The 25000-nt window shown below is 44.3% G+C and overlaps 1 protein-coding gene across 4 annotated transcripts in view; it reads right to left on the reverse strand.

Annotated features, from left to right (window-relative positions):
• Positions 1–25000, reverse strand: part of LOC139375350 (estrogen-related receptor gamma-like) — a 298381-nt gene that overhangs the window by 71150 nt on the left and 202231 nt on the right. The gene's annotated exons all lie outside the window — the stretch shown is intronic.

The following is a 25000-nucleotide window of genomic DNA, read 5'->3' on the forward strand; positions in this document are numbered from 1 at the left end:
AGGCAGGCAGACAGACAGACAGACAGACAGACAGACAGACAGACAGACAGACAGACAGACAGACAGACAGACAGACAGACAGACAGACACAGACAGGCAGGCAGGCAGGCAGACAGACAGACAGACAGACAGACAGACAGACAGACAGACAGACAGGTTAGAGATTAAACAGTTACATATGAGCAAAGATAAATCATAACCAGGGAGAAAGAGAGGAAATGGATGTGTGTGTTTTGGGATCGTTCTGGTTGTTATCATCCCTTTATTACAGTGTCCTGTGGCCTTAGCCAGTCTCTAATTTGTCAAGGTGCTATGGCAGTAAAAATATATCTATTCGTTTCTCTCTCTCTCTAACCCCCCTCTCTCAAGCTAGTCTTTCCACCTTAAAGACCTATCTCTGTCTTTAATTAATTGACACACAAAGGAGCCCTAATTTAATTATGCACAGCTCTCCTGGGATTGGCTGTTTCCTTGGTTACCACTTAAAGGTGGACAGGGAGAGGCCCATGTTATGTTGGGATGAGAGAGGAGAGGAGATAAGAGCAGAGGAGAGGAGATAAGAGCAGAGGAGAGGAAATAAGAGCAGAGGCGAGCAGAGTAGGTGTAGTGGAGGATCCTGTTCCCCCTAGAGAACTCTCTGCAGTCAGAGACAACGGGCTGAATTTAGAAGTTTCAAAAGGAACCACACACACACTCATGAACACACCCCCCAAACACACACATTTTTCTACCTTTCTACTATGGTTGATTAAAAAAATGAACCCACACACACTACTCTCCCCCCAGAATAGTCGGGGGTCTTAGTAAGATGTCACATTAGTGAAATGTCAAGGCCCACGACATAGAGCTGTTGTCAGCTTCTACTGCTAACGAGCTGTAACCAGATACACTCACTCACTCACTCACACACACACACACAAACACACCTACAGTGCCTTGAAAAAGTATTCATCCCCCTTGGCGTTTTTCCTATTCTGTTGCATTACAACCTGTCATTTAAATATATTTGGATTTCATGTAAAGGACAAAGACAAAATTGGTGAAGTGAAATGAAAAAAATTACAAAAAAAATGATACATAATAAAAAACGTAAAAGTGGTGTGTACATATGTATTCACCCCCTTTATGTATTCACCCCCTTTATGTATTCACCCCCTTTATGTATTCACCCCCTTTATGTATTCACCCCCTTTATGTATTCACCCCCTTTATGTATTCACCCCCTTTGCTATGAAGCCCCTAAATAAGATCTGACGCAACCAATTACCTTCAGAAGTCACAAAATGTGTTAAATAAAGTTCACCTGTGTGCAATCTAAGTGTCACATGATCTGTCACATGATCTCAGTATATATACACCTGTTCTGCAACACCACTAATCAAGGGGGACCATGAAGATCAAGGAGCTCTCCAAACAGGTCAGGGATAAAGTTGTGGAGAAGTACAGGTCAGGGTTGGGTTATAAAAAAATATCTGAAACTTTGAACATCCCACGGAGCACCATTAAATTAATTATTAAAGAATGGAAAGGATAGGGCACCCAACAAATCTACCAAGAGAGGGCTGCCCACCAAAACTTGTGGTCCAGGCAAGGAGGGCATTAATCAGAGAGGCAACAAATAGACCAAAGATAACCCTGAAGGAGCTGCAAAGCTCCACAGCGGAGATTGTCCATAGGACCACCTTAAGCCGTACACTCCACTGAGCTGGGCTTTACGGAAGAGTGGCCAGAAAAAAACATTGCTGTTTGCCAAAAGGCCTCTGGGAGACTCCCCAAACATATGGAAGAAGGTACTCTGGTCAGATGAGACTAAAATTGAGCTTTTTGGCCATCTAGGAAAACGCTATGTCTGGCGCAAACCCAACACCTCTCATCACCCCGAGAATACCATCCCCACAGCATGATGCTGCCACCACCTTGCATCACTGTGGGGATGTTTTTCATCAGCAGGGACTGGGAAACTGGTCAGAATTGAAGGAATGATGGATAGCGCTAAATACAGGGAAATTCTTGAGGGAAACCTGTTTCAGTCTTCCAGAGATTTGACTGGGACGGAGGTTGACCTTCCAGCAGGACAATGACCCTAAGCATACTGCTAAAGAAACACTCAAGTGGTTTAATGGAAACATTTAAATGTCTTGGATTAGCCTAGTCAAAGCCCAGACCTCAATCCAATTGATCATCTGTGGTATGACTTGAAGATTGCTGAACACCAGCGGAACCCATCCAACTTGAAGGAGCTGGAGCAGTTTTGCCTTGAAGAATGGGCAAAACTCAGAGTGGCTAGATGTGCCAAGCTTATAGAGACATACCCCAAGACACTTGCAGCTGTAATTGCTGCAAAAGGTGGCTCAACAAAGTATTGACTTTGGGAGGGTGAAAAGTTATACACGTTTTCTGTTTTTCTGTCTTATTTCTTGTTTGTTTCACAATAAACAATATTTTGCATCTTCAAAGTGGTAGACATGTTGTGTAAATCAAATGATACAACCCCCCCAAAAATCGATATAAATTCCAGGTTGTAAAGGAAACAAAATAGGAAAAATGCCAAAGGGGGGTGAATACTTTCGCAAGCTACTGTATGATGAAAAACATGCACGTTGCAGGCTGACATGTATGGTTTGATGGCTTTCACATACTGTATGGTCAGCTACAGGACTGTAACACATTTATAGGTGTCCTAACTGAGAGAGAGAGAGAGCTATATATATATTTATATAGCGGAACCCATCCAACTATATATATATATATATATATATATATATATATATATATATATATATATATATATAGAGAGAGAGAGAGAGAGGAGTGGGATTGAAGGAGAGAGGGAGGGCTAAGAGGAATTGGAGGAGAGGAGAGAGAGAGAGAGAGAGAGAGAGAGAGAGAGAGAGAGAGAGAGAGAGGAGTGGGATTGAAGGAGAGAGGGAGAGAGAGAGAGAGAGAGAGAGAGAGAGAGAGAGAGAGAGAGAGAGAGAGGAGTGGGATTGAAGGAGAGATGGGGATTGGAGGAGAGGAGAGAAACGGAGGAGGGGAGTGAAACCCATAGGAGGAGGGACGGAGAGGAAATTCATTTCATCATGTCATAAATCTGCGCCTGATTACAAGACACTTAGGGTTTTAATTAAGGAAGCAGACAGATAGGCCTATTGTCTGACTTGAGTGTTCGTTTCCTTTTAAATGATCATCTTCTCTTGGGCCTTTACTAGAAACCCACAGATGACCATGAAGACATTACAAGACTTGTTGAGGATTTCATAGCGGTGGTAGAATCCCTTCTGGCATCTAGCAAATGGGACAGAGAGAGGGAGGGAAGAAGGAGGGGTAGAGGGAGAGGGAAGGAGAGATAAAGGGGGGAAATGTAGAGGGAGAGGAATGGAGAGAGGGAGGGGGACTCTTACTCTCACAGTCCATTAATGCAAAGGTGTAGTGGAAGAGGGAAGAAGAATAGCGATAGATGACTAGGAGATGAGGAGAGGAGGAGAGATAGATGACTAGGAGATGAGGAGATGAGGGGAGATAGATTTTTAATTTTTTTATTTAATCTTTATTTAACCAGGTAGGCTAGTTGAGAACAAGTTCTCATTTACAACTGTGACCTGGCCAAGATAAAGCAAAGCAGTTCGACACATACAACAACACAGAGTTACACATGGAATAAACAAACATACAGTCAATAATACAGTAGAAAAAAAGTCTATATACATTGTGTGCAAATGAGGTAAGATAAGGGAGTTAAGGCAATAAATAGGCCATGGTGGGAAAGTAATTACAATATAGCAATTAAACACTGGAATGGAAGATGTGCAGAAGATGAATGTGCAAGTAGAGATACTGGGGTGCAAAGGAGCAAGATAAATAAATAAATACAGTATGGGGATGAGGTAAATAAATACAGTATGGGGATGAGGTAGTTGGATGGGCTATTTACAGATGGGCTCTGCATCTGTGAGATGCTCTAACAGCTGGTGCTTAAAGCTAGTGAGGGAGATACGTGTCTCCAGCTTCAGTGATTTTTGTAGTTCTTTCCAGTCATTGGCAGGAGAGAACTGGAAGGAAAGGTGGCCAAAGTAGGAATTGGCTTTGGGGGATGACCAGTGAGATATACCTGATCCTGCTGGAGCGTGTGCTACGGGTTGTTGCTGCTATGGTGACCAGTGAGCTGAGATAAGGCGGGGCTTTACCTAGCAGAGACTTGTAGATGACCTGGAGCCAGTGGGTTTGGCGACAAGTATGAAGCGAGGGCCAGCCAAAGAGAGTGTACAGGTCGCAGTGGTGGGTAGTGTATGGGGCTTTGGTGACAAATCGGATGGCACTGTGATAGACTGCATCCAATTTGTTGAGTAGAGTGTTGGAGGCTATTTTGTAAATGACATCGCCGAAGTTGAGGATCGGTAGGATAGTCTTTTTTACGAGGATATGTTTGGCAGCATGAGTGAAGGATGCTTTTTTGCGAAATAGGAAGCCGATTCTAGATTTTATTTTGGATTGGAGATGTTTAATGTGAGTCTGGAAGGAGAGTTTACAGTCTAACCAGACACCTTGGTATTTGTAGTTGTCCACATATTCTAAGTCAGAACCTTCCAGAGTAGTGATGCTGGACGGGCGGGCAGGTGCGGACAGCAATCGGCTGAAGAGCATGCATTTAGTTTTACTTGCATTTAATAGCAGTTGGAAGCCACGGAAGGAGAGTTGTACGGCATTGAAGCTCGTCTGGAGGTTAGTTAACACAGTGTCCAAAGAAGGGCCAGAAGTATACAGAAGTATACACTTGACTTGGAGAGACGAGAAGATGTGGAGAGAAGGGGTGAGATGGACATATTCAATCCCAGTCTTCTGTCCCCACATGCTTCAAGATGCCACCATTGTTCCTGTGCCCAAGAAACTAGCACTCACTTCTGTCATCATGAAGTGCTTTGAGAGGCCAGGGATCATATCACCCCTACCTTACCTGACACCCTAGACCCACTTCAATTTGCTTACCACCCCTATAGATCCACAGACGATGCAATCGCCATCGCACTGCACACGGCCCTATCCCATCTGGACAAGAGGAATACCTATGTAAGAATGCTGTTCATTGACTATAGCTCAGCATTCAACACCATATTACCCTCCAAGATCATCTTTAAGCTGGAGGCCCTGGGTCTGAACCCCACCCTGTGCAACTGGGTCCTGGACTTCCTGGTGGGTTGCCCCCAGGTGGTGAAGGTAGGAAAAAACACCTCCACTTCGCTGATACTCAACACTGGGCCCACAAGGAACAAGGCCTGTTCACCCTGCTATCATCCAGAAGGTGAGGTCAGTACAAGTGCATCAACGCTGGGACAGAGAGACTGAAAAACAGCTTCTATCTCTAGGTCATCAGACTGCTAAATTCTGTTAAATAGCTATCACTAGCACATTAGAGGCTGCTGCCCTATATACTGTATATAGACTTGGAATCACCGGCCACTTTAATAATGGAACACTGGTCAGTTTAATAATGTTTACATTTTTTGCATTGTTCGTATTGTCATGATACTGTAATTTGTACTTTGATACCGATACCAAGTTTAGTACAACGATACCCGATAACATCATGATACTCGACAACATCACGATACTCGACAACATCACGATACCCGATAATATTATGATACTCGACAACATCACAATACTCGATACCATCATGATACTCGATAACATCATGATACTCGACAACATCATGATACTCGATAACATCACGATACTCGATAACATCACGATACTCGATAACATCACGATACTCGATAACATCACGATACTCGATACCATCATGATACTCGACAACATCACAATACTCGATAACATCACAATACTCGATACCATCATGATACACGATAACATCACGATACCTGATAACATCACGATACTCGACAACATCACGATACTCGATACCATCATGATACTTGACAACATCACAATACTCGATAACATGACGATACTCGACAACATCACAATACTCGACAACATCGCGATATTCGATAACATCATGATACTCGATAACATCGCGATTCTCGACAACATCACGATACTCAATAACATCACGATAACATCATGATACCCGATAACATCATGATACTCGACAACATCACGATACTCGATACCATCATGATACTCGATAACATCATGATACTCGACAATATCACGATACTCGATAACATCACAATACTCGATACCACAAAAACAACAAAAAGAAGGCAAATTAGCCAAAGTCACAGAATGGCACTGGATCCAGACAGAAAAACTCAGCTACTGCTCTGTTCATTGGATCCAGACAGATAAACTCAGCCACTGCTCTGTTCACTGGATCCAGACAGATAAACTCAGCTACTGCTCTGTTCAATCGTTGGCCATCTTTTGAGTTCAATGGCATTACATTTGAAAAATGTTATGTACATTTATTGGACAGCCATGTATGCATGAATTAATCAATTATACAATCATACAATTAATTTGACTTTGTTTTTACCAATCTAACTACAAAACAACATAACGGTAATCATTTAGTTGAATGGTAAATCTCAATTGATAAACTGGGCGAATCAAGATGTAGCCTAGTTCTATTCACAATACAGGTGAATAGAAATGATTCAATAGGAGTGTCTGCATGCACTGAGTTATTGAGCTTGTTTTAGCACATTTCATGGGGCTACAGATGACAAACAATTCCTTCCATTTCGGATTTATTCTATTGGAAACGGCTAGGAAAACATTATTTTATTGTACTGATCAACAGCATTTGCATAAAAGCAATCTCTTACTTTATTAAAAGAGTGAACCGTCTCTTTAAGAAAGTAATGACATCATTAAAGAGGTATTCACATGAACATTGTAGTCATTTAGTATCTTATCCAGAGCAACTGGATTCATCTGAGATAGCTAGGTGGGACAACCACATATCACGGTCATAGGAAGTCATTTTTTCCTCAATAACGTAGTCAGTAGAGTCAGAGCTGGAGGAGCAAAAGCTGATCAATTTTATTTTGACTTTGACTTTGGAATCTAGTGGAAACCAGATGAGAGGCGAGGGAGATGAAGAAGTCAATGTGTTTTTGGTGGCGAGGGAGACAAAGTGAATTAATAATGTGAGGGAAAAAAGTATTTGATTCCCTGCTGATTTTGTATGTTTTCCCACTGACAAAGAAATGATCAGTCTATAATTTTAATGGTAGGTTTATTTGAACAGTGAGAGACAGAACAACAACAACAAAATACAGAAAAACGCATGACAAAAATGTTATAAATTGCTAAGTATTTGACCCCTCTGCAAAACATGACCTAGTACTTGGTGGCAAAACCCTTTGTTGGCAATCACAGAGGTCAGACGTTTCTTGTAGTTGGCCACCAGGTTAGCACACATCTCAGGAGGTATTTTGTCCCACTCCTCTTTGCAGATCTTCTCCAAGTCATTAAGGTTTTGAGGCTGACTTTTGGCAACTCAAACCTTCAGCTCCCTTCACAGATGTTCTATGGGATTAAGGTCTGGAGACTAGCTAGGCCACTCCAGGACCTTAATGTGCTTCTTCTTGAGCCACTCCTTTGTTGCCTTGGCCGTGTGTTTTGGGTCATTGTCATGCTGGAATACCCATCCACGACCCATTTTCAATGCCCTGGCTGAAGGAAGGAGGTTCTCACCCAAGATTAGACGGCACATGGCCCCGTCCATCGTCCCTTTGATGTGGTGAAGTTGTCCTGTCCCCTTAGCAGAAAAAACCCCCAAAGCATAAAGTTTCCACCTCCATGTTTGACGGTGGGGATGGTGTTCTTGGGGTCATAGGCAGCATTCCAGCATTCCTCCTCCAAACACGGCGAGTTGAGTTGCAGGATTTCAGTCCTTCACGGTGTAGTGTGTTACCAATTGTTTTCTTGGTGACTATGGTCCCAGCTGCCTTGAGATCATTGATAAGATCCTCCCGTGTAGTTCTGGGCTGATTCCTCACCGTTCTCATGATCATTGCAACTCCACAAGGTGAGATCTTGCATGGAGTCCCAGGCCGAGGGAGATTGACAGTTCTTTTGTGTTTCTTCCATTTGCGAATAATCGCACCAACTGTTGTCACCTTCTCACCAAGCTGCTTGGCGATGGTCTTGTAGCCCATTCCAGCCTTGGAGAGCTCTTTGGTCTTGGCCATGGTGGAGAGTTTGGAATCTGATTGATTGATTGCTTCTGTGGACAGGTGTCTTTTATACAGGTAACAAACTGAGATTTGGAGCACTACCTTTAAGAGTGTGCTGTATAAAAGACACCTGGGAGCCAGAAATCTTTCTGATTGAGAGGGGGTCAAATACTTATTTCCCTCATTAAAATGCAAATCAATTTATAACATTTTTGACATGCGTTTTTCTGGATTTTTTTGTTGTTATTCTGTCTCTCACTGTTCAAATAAACCTACCATTAAAATTATAGACTGATCATTTCTTTGTCAGTGGGCAAACGTACAAAATCAGCAGGGGATCAAATACTTTTCCCCCTCACTGTAGATATCAGCATATTTTGCAATCTGGTTTCAGCTGTAAGCGAGCAAGGAAAGTTAGCTGGCAATTAAACCTGGCAGCTACCAGCTTTGTCTAGCATTGTAAAAGTGTTCTAGCCTGTAAGGACATTGTTTTGCGAACAATAATGAAAAGTTTCAACATTTCTACATGCCGTGTTGCATTATTCAAGTGTGTTAAATTGTGTGCAGCCTGAGTGGGGAGCTAACACAGCTCAGACAGCTCTAGCAATGACTAAGTAGAGCAGGAACTCTGCTCTTCACACTGTCAAGGAGCTATGCTGATACAGACTTGGTCCTTTCAATCACGTGAGACACATTTGACAGAAGTACCGAATGTAACATAAATTCTAGTAGGATGTATGGGTATACTGTGCAACACTAGTGTGTGTGTGTTTGTGAAGGTAGGGCCCAGAATATTGGAGCATCGCTTTGAACGTGCAGGGAAAGATTTCCGCTGGCGTTTGGATCGCCCTCAGACAGGGATTTGCATTCTGGGAAAATGTGCTGACCAGCGGAGAGACAACAGACGTGAGAGACTTAGCAAACACGCTAAGCTGAAGAGTCAGAATGAATTAGTGTGTGTGTGTGTGTGTGTGTGTGTGTGTGTGTGTGTGTGTGTGTGTGTGTGTGTGTGTGTGTGTGTGTGTGTGTGTGTGTGTGTGTGTGTGTGTGTGTGTGATGTACATGTATGTGCGAATACAGATGACACACTGAATTGACTGCTCCTACCCTTGATTCGATCAGATAAGAATTACTTCAGAAACAAGACCAACAAGTGTTTTCCATCTCTGGCACACCATATAATGTACTGTAGGTACATCCATTGCCACACCAACATACTGTATTGAACTATTCCCTTCTCTGTCAATAGAAGCCTCTTAGAGGAAGAGGAGGAAGTTGGAAAGAGAGACAGACGAAAAGAGAGCCACGGCAGTTTGTGTGTGTGTGTGTGTGTGTGTGTGTGTGTGTGTGTGTGTGTGATTGTTTGTGTGTGTGTGTGTGTGTTTGTGTGTGTGTGTGTTTGTGTGTGTGTTTGTGTGTGTGTGTGTGTGTGTGTGTGTGTGTGTGTGTGTGTTTGTGTGTGTGTGTGTGTGTGTGTGTGTGTGTGTGTGTGTGTTTGTGTGTGTGTGTGTGTGTGTGTGTGTGTGTGTTTGTTTGTGTGTGTGTGTGTGTGTGTGTTTGTGTGTGTGTGTGTGTGTGTTTGTGTGTTTGTGTGTGTGTGTGTGTGTGTGTGTGTGTGTGTGTGTGTGTGTGTGTGTGTGTGTGATTGTTTGTGTGTGTGTGTGTGTGTGTTTGTGTGTGTGTGTGTGTGTGTGTGTGTTTGTGTGTGTGTGTGTGTGTGTGTGTGTGTGTGTGTGTGATTGTTTGTGTGTGTGTGTGTGTGTGTGTGTGTGTTTGTGTGTGTGTGTGTGTGTGTGTGTGTGTGTGTGTGTGTGTGTGTGTGTGTGTGTGTGTGTGTGATTGTTTGTGTGTGTGTGTGTGTGTGTGTGTGTGTGTGTGTGATTGTTTGTGTGTGTGTGTGTGTGTGTGTGTGTGTGTGTTTGTGTGTGTGTGTGTGTGTGTGTGTTTGTGTGTGTGTGTGTGTGTGTGTGTGTTTGTGTGTGTGTGTGTGTGTGTGTGTGACAGCAGAAGAGCTGACAGAACAGGTACAGAGAGGGGTCGTGTCATCAAGCGGTCAAGAGACTCTGAACTCCAAGTGGGCTAGCACACAGGGGGCTGGGATGGAGTGATGACGGAGGGATGGGTGGAGAGGTGCATGAACATCAGCAGATATATTATCATGTACGAAATGAACACTATACTGTTAAACTATAGTATATATTTACTGTTAAAATATAGTATATATTTACTGTTACACTACAGTATATATTTACTGTTAAAATATAGTATATATTTACTGTTAAAATATAGTATATATTTACTGTTACACTACAGTATATATTTACTGTTAAAATATAGTATATATTTACTGTTAAACTATAGTATATATTTACTGTTACACTACAGTATATATTTACTGTTACACTACAGTATATATTTACTGTTACACTATAGTATATATTTACTGTTAAAATATAGTATATATTTACTGTTAAACTATAGTATATATTTACTGTTACACTACAGTATGTTAAAATGTAAAGAAAAATACTATTTTGCAGTAAAAAAAAAATGTCATAGTTGCTGTTTTTTTCCTTTATTGAGCAGCATACATACAATATTTGATCAAATATTGTATCAGTATTTAAGAGTTGATTTACTAATGACCTACCCCTGTTATTCCTTTCTCGCTTATTGCTGCTCTCTTCCTCCCTTTCTCATGCGCATGCACACAAACGCACACACACACGCACACACACCCACATGCACGCACACACACACACACCACAGTGTGCGCTCACTTCATAAAGATCCTTCTAACTACCTCATTTATTTCCTACCAAATTAACTCACTCTCACTCCTGATTAATGATTTAATCTAAATGAATCAAATTAAAAATTATATTTCCAAAGCCCACAAAAAGAGGAAAAAGACGAGGGAGAAAGAGACCATTCCCTCTTAACAAATGAGCCTTCAAATAATAAAGGATGACCAGGAGAAGAGGAGAGGGGGAGGAGAGGAGGAGGAGAGGAGAAGGGGGCAGTAATGAAATGGGAATGGCCAGGTAAAGAGAGAGGGGGAGGAAGACAGAGAGAGAGAAGAGAGGTAGGGAGAGAGAGAAAAAAGGAGGAGAAAAATAGATATTGAGGAAGCTGGATGAGAGTGGGATATGTGATTGGGCAGGTAGAGAGAGAGAAGGGAGGCTCAGAAGAGAGAGAAATTGAGAAACAGCAAAAATACGAAGTAGAAAAGAATAAGGGTTAGGGAAGGATGGGGTAAGTAGAGAGAGGATAGAGAGAGGAGGAGTGAGACAAAATAAAGAGAGAGAACGAGAGAGATAAAGGAGAAGAGAAAGCTGGGTTGAATTCCTCTGAGGGTTCCTGTAATTATAGTGTCACTTTCACAAACTACACCTCCTCTCTCATCCCTGCATCCCTATTGCATTGTTCCCTTCTTTGCTTAATTTTTCATCCCCCTCTCCCTCCATCTTCCACTCTTCCCTGACAGGACATTACATTATATTATAGCCAGGTCAGCCTAGTTACCAAGGCTTTAATTTAGCAGGCTAACACAGTCATGTGGATCAGTTAGCACATTGAAAGTGTCAGTAAGTCACTGAGTGAACTATAAAAAAGCCACCCATGTGAGTGAGAGGAGGAGGAGGAGGAGGAGGAAGGACAGCGTAGGTGGATGTTGACTGATGTTGTTGTGTTGTGATATAATGTTTAAAATGTACACACACACACACACACACACACACACACACACACACACACACACACACACACACACACACACACACACACACACACACACACACACACACACACACCCACTCACACACTTAGAAAAAAACTGCTATCTAGAGCCTAAAAGGGTTATTCAGCTGTCCCCATAGGATAACATTTTGAAGAACCATCTTTGGTTCCAGGTAGAACCCTTTTGAGTTCCACATAGATCCCTTTACACAGAGGGTTCTACATGGAACACAAAATAGTTCTACCTGGAAGCAGAAAGGGTTCTCCTATGGGGACAGCTGAAGAACCCTTTAGGAAGGACAAGGACACGTAGGGCTGTCAGATGTCCAGCTGGCTTAATAGACAGTGTGACGAAGGGGAATCATTCCCAGCGTGGGAATATTGCTGAGGACCAATATTTCGATCCAAGCTGATCCGATCACCATGGATTTTACCCTGGCCCAGCGCCGTTCCGTGTGTGCTCGGACAATTGAAGGATTGTGTGTGAAATGCCATTGACACATTTGTGCTTTTGTAGGAAAAACAACAAAGAGAGAGACACATGAGAAGAGACATGATTGATTTCAGATGACCGACACACACACACTGTGTGTTTGTTTATGTGTGTGTGTGTGAGTGAGAGAGAGAGAGAGAGAGAGAGAGAGAGAGAGAGAGAGAGAGAACAACAATCAAATACTTTACAGGCAACTGTATCCTTGTAACTCTACACCAGCAAAGCAAATGCTCTAATATAGCAACATCATGCATCTTCACCATCACACAATGCTATTAAGAATGTCTGCTACAACACAACTAGTGTTGTGTTGTTTTGTTGAATCTTTAATAATGGCATCGATAAAGTTCCCTATTCAAAGCTATTTTGAAACCTCCCTATCACACTCCACACTCCCACACACTCCCTCAGGAGAGAGGGAAGAAGATAGAAAGAGAGAGGGAGAGAGAGGCATAGAGAGGGGGGAGGAAGAGAGCAGAGAGAGAGACAGACAGCAACAGAAAGAGAGAGAGGGAGGGAGGGAGAGAGAGAGAGAGAATGAGAGAGGGATAGAGAGAGGGGGGAGGAAGAGAGCAGAGAGAGAGACAGACAGCGACAGAAAGAGAGAGAGGGAGGGAGGGAGAGAGAGAGAGAGAGAGAGAGAGAGAGAGAGAGGGAGAGAGAGAGAGGGATAGAGAGAGGGGGGAGGAAGAGAGCAGAGAGAGACAGACAGCGACAGAAAGAGAGAGAGGGAGGGAGGGAGAGAGAGAGAGAGAATGAGAGAGGGATAGAGAGAGGGGGGAGGAAGAGAGCAGAGAGAGACAGACAGCGACAGAAAGAGAGAGAGGGAGGGGGGAGAGAGAGAGAGAGAGGGAGAGAGAGGGATAGAGAGAGGGGGAGAAAGAGAGCAGAGAGAGAGACAGACAGCGACAGAAAGAGAGAGAGGGAGGGAGGGAGAGAGAGAGAGAGAGAGAGAGAGAGAGAGAGAGGGAGAGAGAGAGAGGGATAGAGAGAGGGGGGAGGAAGAGAGCAGAGAGAGAGACAGACAGCGACAGAAAGAGAGAGAGGGAGGGAGGGAGAGAGAGGGAGAGAGACAGAGGGAGAGAGAGGTAATGTATAAGGCAGGCCATTCAGTAGTTTTATGGTAATTGAGGTTGTTATGTGGCTGATGTGTGGACAGGGCCTTTCTCTCTATCCACCCCTCTCTCCATCCCTCCCTCCCTCCCCTTCCCCTCTCTCCATCCTTCTCTCCATCGCTCCCTCCCCTTCCCCTCCCTCCATCCTTCTCTCCATCCCTCCCTCCCCTTCCCCTCCCTCCCCATCCTTCCCTCCCTCCCTCCCTCCCTCCCTCCCTCCCTCCCTCCCTCCCTCCCTCCCTCCCTCCCTCCCTCCCTCCCTCCCTCCCTCCCTCCCTCCCTCCCCTTCCCCTCTCTCCATCCTTCTCTCCATCCCTCCCTCCCTCCCCTTCCCCTCTCTCCATCCTTCTCTCCATCCCTCCCTCCCCTTCCCCTCTCTCCATCCTTCTCTCCATCCCTCCTTCCCTCTTCATCTTCACCCCTATAGTTGATGCAATAACAGAGCACCGTTCCTTTCAGGGATGGGGGACTGATGGACAGTTAGATAGGCTTAGACAATGGCTCCTGTTTAAAACTATATAGAATTCTATATATAGAATTATATAGAATTAGACAATGGTTTCTGTGGTATAAAAAGGTGATTAACCAAATCCAACCAAAATCAGACACACATAAATGATCACAGCAGTGTTTACTGTCCTGGACTGAGATAATGTTCCTATGCTATGTGACGACAGAGAACGGAGGAGAGAGAAAGAGGGAGAGGGGATGAAAAGAGAGGTGTGTGTGTCTTCATGGGGAGTGGCAAGAGCTGAAATGAGAACAGATCAGTGGAGCGATGCCCTGGGCCGTGGGCAGGTGGCTGTGTGTGTGTGTGTGTGTGTGTGTGGCTGTGTGTGTGTGTGTGCTCCTTGCAACCATTAGATAGCAGGGGAGATGCTCCCTGTTCCCGTACTCAGACTTCACCTGGTGCTGTGTGTATGTATGTGTAGTCAGCCATCCATCCCAGTCCAACATACAAAGATACAGTGAGAAAGAAAACAATTTTGCTAGTCAACAAAACACAACACTGTAATAGTGTATTAGTGTGTGTTAGTGTATTAGTGTGTATTAGTGTGTATTAATGTGTGTTAGTGTATTTGTGTGTGTTAGTGAATTAGTGTGTATCATAGTGTGTATTAGAGGATTAGTGTGCATTAGTGTGTATTAGTGTATTAGTGTATATTAGTGTATTAGTGTGTATTAGTGTATTAGTGGGTAGTAGTGTATTATTGTATATTAGCATATTCGTGTATATTAGTGTATTCGTGTGTATTAGTGCATTCACGTGTATTCGTGTGTATTAGTGTATTCATGTGTATTAGTGTGTATTAGTGTATTCATGTGTATTAGTGTTTATTCATGTATTAGTGTGTATTAGTGCTGATAAGACTGGGAACATAGTGATTGACAAGACCGTGACTCTCACAGAAACACTCTACTGAGGCTAACACAGAAACACTCTACTGAGGCTAACACAGATACACTCTACTGAGGCTAACACAGATAACCTATATTGAGGCTAACACAGATAAACTCTATTGAGGCTAACACAGAAACACTCTACTGAGACTAACACAGATCAACTCTATTGAGGCTAACACAGAAACACTCTACTGAGGCTAACACAGATACACTCTACTGAGACTAACACAGAAACACTTTACTGAGACTAACACAGAAACACTCTACTGAGGCTAACACAGAAACACTCTATTGAGACTAACACAGAAACCCTCTACTGAGGCTAACACAGAAACACTTTACTGAGACTAACACAGAAACACTCTACTGAGGCTAACACATAAACACTTTACTCAGACTAACACAGAAACACTTTACTGAGACTAACACAGATAAACTCTATTGAGGCTAACACAGATACACTCTACTGAGGCTAACACAGATAACCTATATTGAGGCTAACACAGATACACTCTACTGAGGCTAACACAGATACACTCTACTGAGGCTAACACAGATACACTCTATTGAGGCTAACACAGAAACACTCTACTGAGGCTAACACAGATACACTCTACTGAGGCTAACACAGATAACCTATATTGAGGCTAACACAGATAAACTCTATTGAGGCTAACACAGATAAACTCTATTGAGGCTAACACAGAAACACTCTACTGAGGCTAACACAGATAAACTCTATTGAGGCTAACACAGATAAACTCTATTGAGGCTAACACAGATAAACTCTATTGAGGCTAACACAGATAAACTCTATTGAGGCTAACACAGATAACCTATATTGAGGCTAACACAGATAAACTCTATTGAGGCTAACACAGATAAACTCTATTGAGGCTAACACAGAAACACTCTACTGAGGCTAACACAGATAAACTCTATTGAGGCTAACACAGATAAACTCTATTGAGGCTAACATAGATAAACTCTATTGAGGCTAACACAGATAAACTCTATTGAGGCTAACACAGATAACCTATATTGAGGCTAACACAGATAAACTCTATTGAGGCTAACACAGATAAACTCTATTGAGGCTAACACAGAAACACTCTACTGAGGCTAACACAGATAAGCTCTATTGAGGCTAACACAGAAACACTCTACTGAGGCTAACACAGATAACCTATATTGAGGCTAACACAGATAAACTCTATTGAGGCTAACACAGATAAACTCTATTGAGGCTAACACAGATAAACTCTATTGAGGCTAACACAGAAACACTCTACTGAGGCTAACACAGATAAACTCTATTGAGGCTAACACAGATACACTCTATTGAGGCTAACACAGATACACTCTATTGAGGTAAACACAGATAAACTCTATTGAGGCTAACACAGATAAACTATATTGAGGCTAACACAGATTCACTCTACTGAGGCTAACACAGATAAACTATATTGAGGCTAACACAGATCAACTCTATTGAGGCTAACACAGATACACTCTATTGAGGCTAACACAGAGAAACTCTATTGAGGCTAACACAGATAAACTATATTGAGGCTAACACAGATAAACTATATTGAGGCTAACACATATAAACTCTATTGAGGCTAACAAGGATACACTCTACTGAGGCTAACACAGAAACACTCTGTTGAGGCTAACACAGAAACACTCTGTTGAGGCTAACACAGAAACACTCTGTTGAGGCTAACACAGATCAAGTCTATTGAGGCTAACACAGATACAGTCTCTTGAGGATAACACAGATACAGTCTCTTGAGGATAACACAGGATGTCAGTCAGTCATCTCTCCTCTAGAGTGCTAGTGTTTGTGTGTGTTTGGTTGTCTGAGTGTGTTTGGTTGTCTGAGTGTGTTTGGTTGTCTGAGTGTGTTTGGTTGTCTGACTGTGTTTGGTTGTCTGAGTGTGTTTGGTTGTCTGAATGCACCGACATCAGGCATTTTCAAAAGCAATAGACCCGTGACTGTGTGTGTGTGTGTGTGTGTGTGTGTGTGTGTGTGTGTGTGTGTGTGTGTGTGTGTGTGTGTGTGTGTGTGTGTGTGTGTGTGTGTGTGTGTGTGTGTGTGTGTGTGTGTGTGTGACTATGGGAATGTCTCCTCCACACATACATTCTCTCTCCCAGGCAGGCGGCTCCAGTCCCAGATAACCATTAGCTCTCCTATGTCTCCACAGACAGATACAGCCACTGCACTCCTCTGGGACCAGACCACCAAGGCACCACTAGTCTCAACTCGCTAGTCTGACGCAAAAGTGAAATAAAAAATAAAAAATGAACAGTAAACATTACACACAAAAGTTGCAAAATACATTTCTAATGTCATATTATGTCTATTTACAGTGTTGTAACGATGTGCAAATAGTTCAAGTAGAGACGAGGAAGATAAATAAACTTAAATGTAGGTTTTATTTACAATGGTGTTTGTTCTTCTCTGGTTGCTCATTTCTTGTGGCAACAGGTCACAAATCTTGCTGCTGTGATGTCACACTGTGTTATTTAACCCAGTAGATATGGGAGTTTATCAAAATTGGGGGTTTATCAAATGTGTGGGTCTGTGTAATCTGAGAGAAATATGTGTCTCTAATATGGTCATACATTTGGCAGGAAGTTAGGAAGTGCAGCTCAGTTTCCACCTCATTTTGTGGGCAGTGAGCCCATAGCCTGTCTTCTCTTGAGAGCCAGGTCTGCCTATGGCGGCCTTTCTCAATAGCAAGGCTATGCTCACTGAGTCTGTACATAGTCAAAGCTTTCCTTAAGTTTGGATCAGTCACAGTGGTCAGGTATTCTGCTGCTGTGTACTCTCTGTTTAGGGCCAAATAGCATTCTAGTTTGCTCAGTTTTTGTACATTTTTTTCAATGTGTCAAGTAATTATCTTTTTGTTTTCTCATGATTTGGTTGGGTCTAATTGTGTTGCTGTCCTGGAGCTCTGTGGGGTCTGTTTGTGTTTGTGAACAGAGCCCCATGACCAGCTTGCTTAGGGGACTATTCTTCAGGCTCATCTCTCTGTAGGTGATGGCTTTGTTATGGAAGGTTTGGGAATCGCTTCCTCTTAGGTGGTTGTAGGCGGTTACGTGGTTCTCTCTCTCTCTCTCTGTCTCTCTCTCTCTCCCTGTCTCGGTCTCTCTCTGTCTCTCTCAATTCACTTCCATTCAATTCAATTCAAGGGGCTTTATTGGCATGGGAAACATGTGTTAACATTGCCAAAGCATGTGAGGTAGATAATATACAAAAATTAAATAAACAATACAAATGAACAGTAAACATTACAAATACAGAAGTTTCAAAACAATAAATACATTACAAATGTCATATTATGTATATATACAGTCTCTCTCTCTCTGTCTCTAGCAGACAGAAAATACAAACTGTCTAAGGGAAACAGATAGTCATAACATCTCTTCTCCTATGTCTATATCCCTTCTGTCTGGTGGAACCACATAACTATATATTGGGTAAAAAGCCCTCCCTCCATCCCCACTGGAACCACTAAAGAGCCCTTCCTCCATCCCCACTAGAACCACTAAAGAGCCCTCCCTCCATCCTCACTAGAACCACTAAAGAGCCCTCCCTCCATCCCCACTAGAACCACTAAAGAGCCCTCCCTCCATCCCCACTAGAACCACTAAAGAGCCCTCCCTCCATCCTCACTAGAACCACTAAAGAGCCCTCCCTCCATCCTCACTAGAACCACTAAAGAGCCCTCCCTCCATCCCCACTAGAACCACTAAAGAGCCCTTCCTCCATCCCCACTAGAACCACTAAAGAGCCCTTCCTCCATCCCCACTAGAACCACTAAAGAGCCCTCCATCCATCCCCACTAGAACCACTAAAGAGCCCCCCCTCCATCCTCACTAGAACCACTAAAGAGCCCTCCCTCCATCCTCACTAGAACCACTAAAGAGCCCTTCCTCCATCCCCACTAGAACCACTAAAGAGCCCTCCCTCCATCCCCACTAGAACCACTAAAGAGCCCTCCCTCCATCCCCACTAGAACCACTAAAGAGCCCTCCCTCCATCCTCACTAGAACCACTAAAGAGCCCTCCCTCCATCCTCACTAGAACCACTAAAGAGCCCTCCCTCCACCCCCACTAGAACCGCTAAAGAGCCCCCCTCAGGTCACAACTAACTGAGGGAGCAGAGGGACCCCACTACCCCCCTGTACCCTCTAATTGAGGGTTCTGTCTGGATGCCAAGGGAGACAGGAAGTGCTTGTTAGCCCCGCCCCCTGACCTTTCTCTCTGGCTGACGCATCATTATGACCTCATTAAACGCTGCCACACAGCCACCGCCAGAGGGGAAATACCACAGGGAGAGGGGATGTGCCATGTGGGACTTAACCTCTGCTAGTCACGGCTCTCCTTCCTTCCTTCCTTCCTTTCTTCCTTTCTTTCTATCTTTCTTTCTTTCTTTCTTTCTTCCTTCCTTCCTTCCTTCCTTCCTTCCTTCCTTCCTTCCTTCCTTCCTTACTTCCTTACTTCCTTACTTCCTTCCTTCCTTCCTTCCTTCCTTCCTTCATTTCCTTCCTTCCTTCCCTCCCCCCTCCCTCCCTCCCTCCCTCCCTCCCTCCCTCCCTCCCTCCCTCCCTCCCTCCCTCCCTCCCTCCCTCTGTCACTTTATGTGTTGTTATGTTTTGCTAGAGGAGGAAAGAGAATGACATGGATGATCAAGAGAGAGGGAGATAGAGAGAGGTGGGCTAAAATGAAGTGGTGAAAAGAAGTGAGATGATAGCGAGAGAGGGAGATAGAGAGAGGGAGATAGAGAGAGGGAGATAGAGAGAGGTGGAGAGAGAGAGAGAAAGGTGGGCTAAAATTAAGTGGTGAAAAGAAGTGAGATGATAGCGAGAGAGGGAGATAGAGAGAGGGAGATAGAGAGAGGGAGAGAGAGAGTCACCAACCAAGGAGGGCCTACAGCAGCACCTAGATCTTATGCACAGATTCTGTCAGACCTGGGCCCTGACAGTAAATCTCAGTAAGACCAAAATAATGGTGTTCCAAAAAAGGTCCAGTCACCAGGACCACAAATACAAATTCCATCTAGACACTGTTGCCCTAGAGCACACAAAAAACTATACATACCTTGGCCTAAACATCAGCGCCACAGGTAACTTCCACAAAGCTGTGAACGATCTGAGAGACAAGGCAAGAAGGGCATTCTATGCCATCAAAAGAAACATAAATTTCAACATACCAATTAGGATTTGGCTAAAAATACTTGAATCAGTCATAGAGCCCATTGCCCTTTATGGTTGTGAGGTCTGGGGTCCGCTCACCAACCAAGACTTCACAAAATGGGACAAACACCAAATTGAGACTCTGCACGCAGAATTCTGCAAAAATATCCTCCGTGTACAACGTAGAACACCAAATAATGCATGCAGAGCAGAATTATGCCGATACCCACTAATTATCAAAATCCAGAAAAGAGCCGTTAAATTCTACAACCACCTAAAAGGAAGCGATTCACAAACCTTCCATAACAAAGCCATCACCTACAGAGAGATGAACCTGGAGAAGAGTCCCCTAAGCAAGCTGGTCCTGGGGCTCTGTTCACAAACACAAACACACCCTACAGAGCCCCAGGACAACAGCACAATTAGACCCAACCAAATAATGAGAAAACAAAAAGATAATTACTTGACACATTGGAAAGAATTAACAAAAAAACAGAGCAAACTAGAATGCTATTTGGCCCTAAACAGAGAGTACACAGCGGCAGAATAACTGACCACTGTGACTGACCCAAAATTAAGGAAAGCTTTGACTATGTACAGACTCAGTGAGCATAGCCTTGCTATTGAGAAAGGCCGCCGTAGGCAGACATGGCTCTCAAGAGAAGACAGGCTATGTGCTCACTGCCCACAAAATGAGGTGGAAACTGAGCTGCACTTCCTAACCTCCTGCCCAATGTATGACCATATTAGAGAGACATATTTCCCTCAGATTACACAGATCCACAAAGAATTCGAAAACAAATCCAATTTTGAAAAACTCCCATATCTACTGGGTGAAATTCCACAGTGTGCCATCACAGCAGCAAGATTTGTGACCTGTTGCCACGAGAAAAGGGCAATCAGTGAAGAACACACACAATTGTAAATACAACCCATATTTATGCTTATTTATTTTATCTTGTGTCCTTTAACCATTTGTACATTGTTAAAACACTGTATATATATAATATGACATTTGTAATGTCTTTACTGTTTTGAAACCTCTGTATGTGTAATGTTTACTGTTAATTTTTGTTGTTTTTCACTTTATATATTCACTTTGTATGTTGTTTACCTCACTTGCTTTGGCAATGTTAACACATGTTTCCCATGCCAATAAAGCCCTTGAATTGAATTGAATTGAATTGACAGACAGACAAGAATATTTTTTCTCTCTCCTTCTGGTTACCCCTCTCTCTTTGTCCTGTACTTTACCTCCCTGTCTCCTTCTGGTTACCCCTCTCTCTTTGTCCTGTACTTTACCTCCCTGTCTCCTTCTGGTTACCCCTCTCTATTTCTCCTGTACTTTACCTCCCTGTCTCCTTCTGGTTACCCCTCTCTCTTTATCCTGTACTTTACCTCCCCGTCTCCTTCTGGTTACCCCTGTCTCTTTCTCCTGTACTTTACCTCCCTGTCTCCTTCTGGTTACCCCTCTCTCTTTCTGCTGTACCCCCCCACACTCTTTCTCCTGTACCCCCCCCCCCACACACACACACACACTAACACACTAACACACACAAACATACACACACACATACAAAGACATGCACACATACACACACACATGCACACAGACATATACACACACACACAGTAATTGGACAACTTCAATTGCCTGCTTATGCATTAAGTGTTACATATTCGTAGGTGCATCCAATCACTGCTACCACTCCTACTCTCCCTACCTCCATCTCTCCCACCTTCCCTACACCCATCCCTCTACCCCCCTATCTCTATGGGCCTAACCAGGACTCTGGGGTGGCATATGAATGAGAAAATATAATCTCTCTCTCTCCATATAGAGGAGAGGGGAGGAGAGGAGAGGGGAGGGGATGAGAGAGGTAGTCTCCTCTCCACTTCTCCCTTTCCTTTCCTCTCTCCTTCTCTGAGAAGTTCCCGGCTCGTTTAGTCAGTGTGTGTGTGTGTGTGTGTGTGTGTGTGTGTGTGTGTGTGTGTGTGTGTGTGTGTGTGTGTGTGTGTGGCATTAGGAGGGGAAGTGTGCTAAGGCTCACATTAGATATGGGGGAGGGGCTTCGAATCAGATGGAGCAGGAAATAGAGGATCAGAGGAGGCAGCAAGAAGAAGAGCAAGACTGAAAGAATGAACAAAAAGGAGAAAGAAGGATGGAAAGAGGAGTAGTTGGTGAGAATAGAGAGAAGATGTGTTGCAGGTAGATAGAAAGAGATGATATGACAGAGAGATAGAAGTGGAGAAAGAGAAAAAGAGAGAGATGGAATGAGAGGGTGAATGAAGATGGTATATGATCCGTTCTCCTTCCCTGCCTCCTCCCTCTCAAATCGTGATAAGATGAGGATGCTGATAGCCCTTCTGTGTGTTTTGGTGTGTGTGTCCGTGGGATACCATACCTCTGTGTGTGCATTGGGAAAGGTGTATGGGTTGGGGGCAAAGGCTATTCTGTCTGATTTGGCTGATTCTGTCATATTTCCCCCTTGAGGTGCGAGCTGCTGGACCTCCACAAATAATCCCCATGACACCCTTCACCCCCCCCCCCCCCCCATCCCTACCTTTCCTCCCAGCAGCAGAAGTGATGACAACGTGAGAGCTGTGATGCTAACAGAACTAGCCAGGCACAATGAACGTCCTCAGACGTCACTACCAGGGCCAGGCTGGGATGCTAACCCCTTCAGGGGCTACGTTCTAATATTATCCAGTAGACACACACAGGGAATGCTAAGCTAAAGTTGTATTGTAAACACAAAGGCAATGCTAAGCTAAAGACATATTGCATATTCAAGGGGAACGCTAAGCTAAATTTATATTGTATTGGTGGTACCGTAAATGAAAAAGCCAAAGTATGCTAATACATGTAAATGAAGTGTAAATGGTAAAGTTGTATCATACCTGGGGAAAATAAAGTAGAGGAGCAACTAGATGTGGAGTGTGGGTTTGTGCAAAACACCTATTTTTATTGTTGTCCCACCCCTCCCTCCAAAAGAGACATGAGGGAAATTTAGAAAATGTGTGAATACAAATGACCCTTATTCACATGTAGAGCAGGACCCATGTATTGAATTCAAGCCCTTTATAAAAAATGGTGGTGCCATGGCCTGCCACAGTGATGTATGTGTGTAGGGGAGGCCACAGTGATGTATGTGGGTAGGGGAGGCCACAGTGATGTATGTGGGTAGGGGAGGCCACAGTGATGTATGTGGGTAGGGGAGGCCACAATGATGTATGTGGGTAGGGGAGGCCACAGTGATGTATGTTTGGTAGGGGAGGCCACAGTGATGTATGTGTGTAGGGGAGGCCACAGTGATGTATGTGGGTAGGGGAGGCCACAGTGATGTATGTGGGTAGGGGAGGCCACAGTGATGTATGTGGGTAGGGGAGGCCACAGTGATGTATGTGGGTAGGGGAGGCCACAGTGATGTATGTGAGTAGGGGAGGCCACAGTGATGTATGTGGGTAGGGGAGGCCACAGTGATGTATGTGTGTAGGGGAGGCCACAGTGATGTATGTGGGTAGGGTAGGCCACAGTGATGTATGTGGGTAGGGGAGGCCACAGTGATGTATGTGGGTAGGGGAGGCCACAGTGATGTATGTGGGTAGGGGAGGCCACAGTGATGTATGTGGGTAGGGGAGGCCACAGTGATGTATGTGGGTAGGGGAGGCCACAGTGATGTATGTGGGTAGGGGAGGTTACAGTGATGTATGTGTGTAGGGGAGGCCACAGTGATGTATGTGTGTAGGGGAGGCCACAGGAACACACAAAAGGCTGGTTTGTCTGGTTGCTTAGAGGGCGACGTGTCACATCAAGCTACCGATTTACACCCCCACCCCCCCCCACACTGTATGACCAATGCCAGCTGTTTGTGTCCATCTGTGTCCTTTACATACAATCTGACCTGAGGTTTGGATCCAGCTGGTAAACTAGGGGGAGTGTGTGTGTGTTCAACATACTGTGTCTACCTGATAGGGACTTACAGCAGGGACAACAGCCTGCAGTATGTGCAGTGTGAGACAATGAGAGCTGGCACTGTGCGGTACACACACACACACACACACACACGCCCGGGCTCGACCGGATAAGAGAGGCGATGAGATGTACATTCAGCTTATAACAAACTGACTGTGGGGAGATGCATGCCAAGACAGAAATGCACTGGGAGAGTGTGTGTGTCTGTGTGTGTATGTGTCTTTGAGTGTGTGTGTGTGTGTCTCTGAGTGTGTGTGTTTATGTGTGTGTGTGTGTGTTTATGTGTGTGTGTGTGTGTGTGTGTGTGTGTGTGTGTGTGTGTGTGTGCGTGTGCGTGTCTCCTCTCTGATGGATATGTGTTTGGAATGGGGTGAAACCCTGGCTGTCAGGAGGGGTGAATGGGGGAGTGTGTACCTGCAAGCCGTGTGTGTGTGTTTGTCTGTGTTTGTGTGTGTGTGTGTGCGTATGACGGTGGAGAGTGGGTACTTGCGAGGCTGCGCATTTTTTTTTTTACAGGAGACATAAATACAGGGACCATGTGTGTGACCATGTGTGTGAAGAGAAGAGGGGTTGAGGAAGAACGTTGGAAAAGCAGCAGAGATGTGAATACTGAGACGATGACAGGAAGAGGGGAGAAGAGGAGGAGGGGAGGAGGGAGAAGAGAAGGAGAGGAGGAGAGGAGGAGGGGAGAAGAGGAGGAGAGGAGGAGAGGAGGAGAGGAGATGGGGAGAAGAGGAGGAGAGGAGGAGAGGAGGAGGGGAGAAGAGGGGGAGAGGAGGAGAGGAGGGAGAATAGGAGGTGAGGAGGAGGGGAGAAGAGGGGGAGAGGGGGAGAGGAGGAGAGGAGGAGGGAGAAGAGGAGGAGAGGAGGAGGGGAGAAGAGGGGGAGAGGAGGAGAGGAGGGAGAAGAGGAGGAGGGGAGAAGAGGA

The sequence above is a fragment of the Oncorhynchus clarkii genome, chromosome 19 (assembly GCF_045791955.1).
Source record: "Oncorhynchus clarkii lewisi isolate Uvic-CL-2024 chromosome 19, UVic_Ocla_1.0, whole genome shotgun sequence".
NCBI classification, from domain to species: domain Eukaryota; kingdom Metazoa; phylum Chordata; class Actinopteri; order Salmoniformes; family Salmonidae; genus Oncorhynchus; species Oncorhynchus clarkii.